The following is an 8,679-nucleotide window of genomic DNA, read 5'->3' as shown; positions in this document are numbered from 1 at the left end:
TGTGTGTATGCCTGCAGGCCAGAAGAGGGCACCAGACCCCATTACAGATGGTTGTGAGCCACCATGTGGTTGCTGGGAATTGAACTCAGGACCTTTGGTAGAGCAGGCAATGCTCTTAACCGCTGAGCCATCTCTCCAGCCCGCATTGTTTGTTCTTAAAGACACCAAAACTGGGTAATATACTGTCTTAGTTACTTTTCTGTTGCTTTAACAAAACACCATGACCAAAATAACTTACAAGAGAAAGGATTTAACTTGAGCATATGGTTCTAATCGGTTTGAGTCTATGCTGGCAGAATGAAGGCATGGTGTCAGGCAGCTGGATCAGCAGCTGAGAGAGCTCCCTTGATCCACAAACAGGAGGCGGATAGAGCATACTGGGAATGGTGTCTTTTAAACTACAAAACCATCCCCGGTGACGCACCTCTTCTAATAAGACCACATTTCCTAATTCTTCCGAAAGAGTCCCATCAACTGGGAACCAAGTATTCTAACATATAAACGTACAGAGACCTTGCATTCACCTCCACACATCCAAGCCTTTTTTTTCTTTCTGAGAGGTCTGCAAGCCAACTTATATTTATGTTTCAGACTGGGGTTTAGCAATCTAGGCTCTGAAATTCCAGTCCCGCTGTTGTAAGACTCAGGCTGAAGGATCCATGCTTGGGGGTCACGTTGTGTTGTTCAGTAATCTGACTACAAAAGTAAATGAAGGCAGGAGGCAAGTCAAGCCACTTAAGGCCTTCAGTTCACATTCAAATCCATCCTCAGTATCTCACCGGCCAAAGCATGCCCTAGGGCCAGGCCTAAGCATTACCTGCCCACAGTAGAAGGCAAAGGAAAGTGAATATTTACTGAAGAAGAAGCAGCAAGCCATTGCCCTAATCTATCATTCGGTGGTTTACCATAGAATAGACAGCTGATGTTCTTGGTGCTGTCATTATTTATATACAATGTTATCAATGCACAAGAATATATATGTTTATTTTATATATATAATATATATATATATATATATATTTCCTCTACACCCCTTTTTCTCACAGAAGGGTAACATTCAGTTCAAATTTCTGTTGTACTAGGTATTATAAGCTTTGAAATTATTCCAAATATTTACCTAATATTTACATGATTTGCTACTTGAATAACTTCTTTTGCTATAGTAAGAACCTGGAGTGTTCTCTATTTGTGACTATGATTTTTGTTTTCTTTTTCCTTCTTTCTTTTCTTTTTCTTTTTTTTTCTTTGCTGGGGATTAAAACCAGAACCTTGTGAATATTAAGTAAGTTTCTATCTCAGAGCTACAGCCCCAACTTCCTCTTTTAACAGTCTCCATATCTGAGAACTCAGGGTGAACTCACACTTAGGAAATGCAATATTTTAACTTGTCAGACCATTATATGAGCTACTAACCTTAGCGGTATGGGCTTGACCAACCTCATTTTGTTCCCTGTGATTTATAACTTGTTTTCACCTCTGTAATTTCATGATCCACATACCTTAAAACTTGTTTCCATTGTTTTGAACCATTCCCAGGGAACCGACTAACCACAAACCACAAACCTGAACGCTTCCCGGGCTTGCTCAAAATAGCTAACTGCCACTTTCCCATTTTGTATTGTGCTTGTTTCCAAAAGGTCCGTATCTCCAGCTCCCGTAAGATTGTAAGTCAGACCAGCCTTAATCAACCAATTTGCATTGCAACTCCTTGGTGTGTTCTCATTTGGTTCCAACACCATAACAAAAAAACTTCATTTCAAAGTGCCCGAGTTGAATGGGCATTTGGAGTACATAGGCCGTGTTAACCTCTATCTTTTCTCAGAGATTAGCAGTGTTTTCCAGACACAGTGTGACTATTATTTTTGACTTACACTACCTCTGGTTACTTTAGTTTTATGTTTTGGCTTGCACAAGCATTAATTATTTTGGTTAATACATCTAGATCATTAGTGTCACGAATAGTCCCAGAAGCATTGCCAAGGCAAATGTGGGTATTGGGGGTGGAAGACTGAGAAGTGTCAAAGCAGACACAAAATTGAGTCGGAGAAGATGGCATTCATTACCTTAGTCACTTCAGTGATCTACACTGTCATCAGCTTCTCAGAACACACATGGCACAGACTACTGCAGACTACACCCTGCTAGTTTTCCAGCGAATCTCTGAAGTCTTGTTCATTCCACAGCAGCACAACCAACACTTGCACTGCCCTAGTGTTGAACGTCCTCAGGCAGAGTTTTGAGGGAAACATTTTAGGTTGAGACCAATTTCCACACATCAGCAGTGTTGCAAATGTTCAGGAATGTTCATGCAGGCAAGAAAACAGACGGACAGGAACCTTCCTAGAGCAAATGTATTTGCATTTATGGTGGTCTGGAAGAAAACGGCCCCCAAATGGAATGGCACTATTAGGACGTGTGGCCTTACTGGAAAAAGTGTGTCACTGTGGGAGCAGGCTTTGAGGTCTCTTGTTCAAGTTTCCCTTTGTGTGACAGTCAGTTGACTTCCTGTTGTCTGCAAGATGTAGCACTCTCAGCTCCAGCACCATGTCTGCCTGCACGCCACCATGTTCCCCATCATGGTGGTGATGGGCTGATCTCTGCATCTTTAAGTAAACCTCCCCAATTAAATGTTTTCTTTATAAGAGTTGCCATGGTCATGGTGTCTCTTCACAGCAATAATGACCCTAAAACAGTATTCCTCGGTTAAAGAAAATCAAATAATAACTTTAGTAGGACTTGGTAGTTTCCATAGTAGGAATTGTAGGAAAAGCTGTATAAGTTTCTCTATTGAGACTACTTTTAACCTCCTCTTCACATCTTAAAATACAGACTCCAGAAAACAATGGACTCCATTTTTCTTGGTGAGCATAAACTCTCTAGACATGTCCGTGGGCGTTTTGTGTCAGATTTTACATCTCCAGTGATTGATTCTGACTTGGTAAACTCTCTTCATGATATCTTTTTCACTCTAATGTTCCTAAGTAATTTAAAAACTGGCTTTGTTGTGAAGAATTGTACCTAGGAATTGATGAAGGGGATGTCCCCAAGGTATACACAAGGCTATTTTCAGTGAGCTTAATGCATCATTACCTAATGTTCAAACACTTTAACCTCAAGGTTCTTCTAGTTAAATTGTAGGACCCAGGGCAGCTTGGTACAAACCTGCCAAGACAGGTTCTATAGATGACAGGAAGGTAGGCCTGAGCCTCAGTGAACCCTAAGGCAATACCTGGTTCCAAGAAAGATCACAAACTGAGACCACCCTTGCTCCACTCAGGAACAGACCATCCAAAGGAAATTCCTAACTTTCCAACTATTATAAATAGGATGAATTGATGTCTCATACCAACGCCCTTTTCACCAGGGCAACCCTAGACAAATGTCAGTCATTCAGGGGACTTGAACCTTAAAACTCCCTCTGCCATTATAAAAAAACCCACCCCAAGGCTCTCCGAATGCACCAGTACGTTGGGAATATAGGGAGTCCGAGATCTTAAAGGGTCTTATTTATTTATTTATTTATTTATTTATTTATTTATTAAATATTTATTTATTATGTATACAATATTCTGTCTGTGTGTATGTCTGCAGGCCAGAAGAGGGCACCAGACCTCATTACAGATGGTTGTGAGCCACCATGTGGTTGCTGGGAATTGAACTCAGGACCTTTGGAAGAGCAGGCAATGCTCTTAACCACTGAGCCATCTCTCCAGCCCCATTAAAGGATCATATTTAATCATTGATTCAGGGAACAAAAGATGAGTATTGCTGAGTGTGGTGGGACACATCTTTAATCTCAGCACTTGGGAAGCAGAGACAGCCAGATGGATCTCTATGAGATCAAAATCAACCTGCTCTGCACAGAGAGTTCAAATCCAGCCTGAGTAAAATAGTGAGACCTTGTCTCAAGACATTAGCCAAGTGGTTGTTAGGTGAGACTGCTTGTTTCCCAGCCACCCAGACTCCCAAAATAATCACACAAGCCGGGCGGTGGTGGCGCACGCCTTTAATCCCAGCACTCGGGAGGCAGAGGCAGACGGATCTCTGTGAGTTCGAGACCAGCCTGGTCACAAGAGCTAGTTCCAGGACAGGCTCCAAAGCCACAGAGAAACCCTGTCTCGAAAAAACAAAAACAAAAACAAAACAAAAAAACAAAACAAAACAAAAGAACCAAAATAATCACACAGAAACTATATTATTTGCAATGCTGTCTAGCCACTACCTTAAGCATGTCTATAGCTAGCTCTTATATCCTAAACTGACCCATCTCCATTAATCTGTACATCCTGACCTACCAGCAAAGTTTCATGGGCTCCAGCGGAGGTGTCTCCTGTGGTAGCTACATGGCTTCTCTCTGACTCCGCCTACTCTCTCTATCTATCTCTATCTCTATCTGTTTGGAACTCCCACCTTGCCCTATTCTGCTAAACCACTGGCCGAAACAGTTTTATTCATTAACCAATAAAAACAACACATAGACAGAAGGACTGCCCACATCAGGTGGTGATGGTGCACGTCTTTACTCTTAGCACTCTGGAGTAAACTCAGGCAAATTTCTGTGAGTTTAAGGCCAGCCTGTTGTATAGAGGGAGATCTAGGACAGCCAAGGCTACACAGAGAAACCCTCTCTCAAAAAAACAAAAAAAAAAGTAGATAGATACTAAACAAGAGCCCAAATTAATTTTTAATATTTCATAATAAAATCTAATATTTTAAAACATAGTTTAACACTGACTTAGTTATACAGTGTTTTGTGTAATTTAAAGATTTTCCATAAAGTACGATAAAAATTTAAAACTATTATAGACATTTTTACTAACATTTAAAAAGAGATAAGGCCATCTTCTGAAGTTATTGAATCCTTCCATATACCAGAGATAGTTTAAATTTTTTGTTTAGATATCTGGGATAATAAAGCAATACTGGTGTAGTAGGTCCATCTGTCTTTGTGTTGCTTTCATTGGTTAATAAAGAAACTGCTTTGGGCTTGTTGATAGGGCAGAACTTAGGTAGGCGGGGAAGACAGAACTGAATGCTGGGAGAAAGAAGGGCATAGTCAGAGAGACGCCATGGACCCACTGCCAGAGGTAGACATGCTGAGACTTTGCTGGTAGGCCACGACCTCATGGCGATACACAGATTAATAGAAATGGGTTAAACTAATATGTAAGAATCAGCCAATAAGAAGCTAGAGCTAATGGGCCAAGCAGTGATTTAATTAATACAGTTTCTGTGTGATTATTTCAGGGCTAAACTAGTCGGGTGGCTGGGATGAGCCAAGCGGCCTGCTTGCAACACAATAGATGCTTTTTCCAAAAAATTGACTCAGTAAAATGCTTCCACCTTCTGCACAGTGATTTCAGTTGTTCTTATCAATAAATATATACATTTATGGACAAATAAAAATCTCTACACCTTGTTCAGTATTTTACATTCCTCTTTTTTCCTTTCATTTTTGTTGATTTTTGTTTTCACTTTAGCCTGACTACTGAAGGAGCAGAACTAACTCCATTTTGAGAAATGACTCCATTTTGGGACGTGACCAGAGGCTGAACCAAGTTCTAGGAGAAACCACAAACAGTTCTAAGAAAGACCACAAACTGCCAGAGCCCAGTAAGGGCGACCCCACTCGAGTGGGCCAGCCAATGAGAGATTTTGGCAAACAAATCTGGGATTTTTGTGTTGCTCCAGATGTCCTTATGGTTTTTCTGTTAACCTTGATAAAAAGTTCCCTAGACCCCACCCAATGAGTACCCTTACCCAGTCCAGAACCCTCAAGGCATGTAACACCCTGCTTGCAATTTTTCCCTTTTAAAACCCCTTAGCCCAAAGGCTCAGGGCTGTTCTTCTCCACCCACTGCTCAGGAGTGCTGGGCGAAGGTCTGAGCTTGAGCTTGTAATCAATAAACCCCCCGTGTGTTTGCATCAGATACTGGCTCTGTGGTGGTCTTGTTTTGGGGGACTCATGACAGGGGCACGACACTACATAGAGAAACCCTATCTCAAAATAATAATAATGATGTAATGATAATAATATATTTGTTTGTTATACTGAAAATTTTAGTTTTATCATATACTTCATAATCTTAGTTCTCATGCAGTATTAGAATTGATGATTACTTTTGTTTTTTCTTATGAACATTTATTTATTTTATGTGTACACATGACTTAGGTAGAATTTCTAGTACTGTGATGAAACAGCATGACCAAAAGCAAATTGGAGAGGAAAGGTTTTATTCGACTTATGCTTCCACATTACAGTTCACCATCAAAGGAAGTCAGGTGTAGTGATATTTCATTTGTATTTTCATAAGTAAAGCAAGCCTGAAGATCACAGAGTAAAACAGCCACACTGGTCAGCCTTACAGACCAGCAAGCCTGAAGACCACAGAGTAAAACAGCTGCACTGGTCAGCCTTACAGACCAGGCAGTGGTGACACACTCCTTTAATCCCAGCAGCCACAGTAGTTTGCCATAGAAACTGGGTGGTCGTGGTGCACGCCTTTAATCCCAGCACTAGAGAGGAATATAAGGCGGGAGGAGACAGCTCTGAGGCACAGCCTCACTCTGAGGACTCCTCGAGACAGGATCGCCATTTTTGAATTGAGGTAAAGATAAGGGCCAGTGGTTGACTGCTTTGCTTTTCTGGTCTTCAGGTTGAACCCAAATGTCTGTCTCTGAGTTTTTATTAATCATGCTACAGTCAGGACAGAAATCCAAACAGGGCAGAAATCTAGAGGCAGGAGCTGATGAAGAGTCCATGCTGTTTACTGGCTGGCTCCCCACAGCTTACTCCGCATCCTTTTTTACAAAACCTGGGACCGCCAAACCAGGGATAGTACTACCCACAATGAGCTGGACCCTCCTCCATGAATTGCTAATTAAGAATATGTCCTATAGGTTTGCCTGCAGCCCAATCTTATGGAGATACTTTCTTAATTGAGGTTTCCTTCTCTAGAATGACTTTAGCTTGTGTCGAATTGACATAAAACTATCCAGCATAATACGTGTGTGTCTGTGAGTGATGTATGAGCATAGTGCAAGCTCAGATATGCCTTGGTGCTGTGTGGGTTCCAGGAATCAAACACAGGTTGTCATATTTGGTGGCAAGTGCCTTTGCCCTCTGAGCCATCTTCCCAGACATACTCGTTTTTCCCCTTTGAGACATAGTCTCAGTTTGTAGTCCAGGCTGACCTGTCAGAACACAGTCAAAAGAATGACTCATAGTGAACAATGCCTTAGGGAACAGTGACAGAGGCTACACACAAAAAGGAAGAGGGCCTGTTATTTCAAGTGCATTTTATTCCTTGGGTTGTTCTTGGATGTGATTTTTGTGCCTCCTGTGTTAAACATTTACATTCAATATATAAGACATGTTTATTCTTGTTGGACATCAGAACATAGCTATAGAACCTAGTCTTGTTAGTGTACCCTGACTCTGGGTATGGGCATCTGCCTTGCTTTCATGCTTTTCCAGATATAACCCATAGTATGTGCCAGGAAATTGTGTTTAGACTGGTCTGTCTTGAGAAAATTCTGGAAAAGGGCTACTCTGTCAGTGTTTAGTATGTGCTTACTGACATTTACTGACATGTTTGTCGTTCTGAATTCAAATAACCTTCCTTGGATCATTGCTTTCTTTGTTACATTTATGTATAAAAGTACACTGAAACTGAAGTAAGATTGTCTACAGCATGTAGTCCACCCCATTCTATCGGGTCCTCAGATCCCAGGTCTCATAGACACACACTGACCTAGAACACATGGTGGTACTACTACCTCAGCCTCCCTAACACTAAGATTATAAAAGTCAACCATCTTTCCCAGTGTCGTTTTGCATTTAAAAGACATGCTATTGCTCTGTGGTTCAGGTTGGGCTTAAAATCACTTTTGTAGTTCAAGCTATCTTCATTCCCTGTGTACGGACTTTATAACATCTCAACATTAGTAACTCACAATGAGAGATAGATCTCAGGGCTGGCAAGATAGCACCACTGATAAAGACATCTGTCAAGCAAGTGTGGAGACTTGAGTTCGATCTTCAGAATAAAGGTGAAGGAGAAAAATGAAGCCATCAAGTTGTCTTCTGATCTCCACATATGCACTGGGTCATGAACAATTCTCTCTCCCTCTCTCTTTCACACACATATGCACACACACACATGCATGCACATGTGCACACATGAGAGAGAGGGGGGGGGTCTTTCAGCCAGCTCTTGTAGATACATCTGGTAGAGATGACTCATGTAGAATGCTTTCATGCAAATTCTGACTAGAAATTTCTTACTTTGTTCATTAATTATCCCTAGAAAGGCAGCTAGAATAAATAATTCTAAGTGATGTCATACTGAAATGTAGTATTGCCATTTCTTAAATATAAGATGTATGCAATCATGGGCTGGCAAAGTGGTTCATCAAGTAAGGATGCTTGCCAATAATTCTGAAAATAGGAATTCAGTCTTCATGGTGGAAGAAGAGAACTAACTCCCATTGTCTTCTGACCTCTAAGCTTGTGTTTTGTGCACACACACACACAAATACATACATACATACATACATACATACATACATACATATATATTCAATAAATTAAAAAATAGCCGGGCGGTGGTGGCGCACGCCTTTAATCCCAGCACTTGGGAGGCAGAGGCAGGCGGATCTCTGTGAGTTCGAGACCAG

Source organism: Microtus ochrogaster (genome assembly GCF_000317375.1).
Source record: "Microtus ochrogaster isolate Prairie Vole_2 chromosome 14 unlocalized genomic scaffold, MicOch1.0 chr14_random_2, whole genome shotgun sequence".
Classification (NCBI taxonomy): Eukaryota; Metazoa; Chordata; class Mammalia; order Rodentia; family Cricetidae; genus Microtus; species Microtus ochrogaster.
This window is presented reverse-complemented; position numbering follows the sequence as displayed.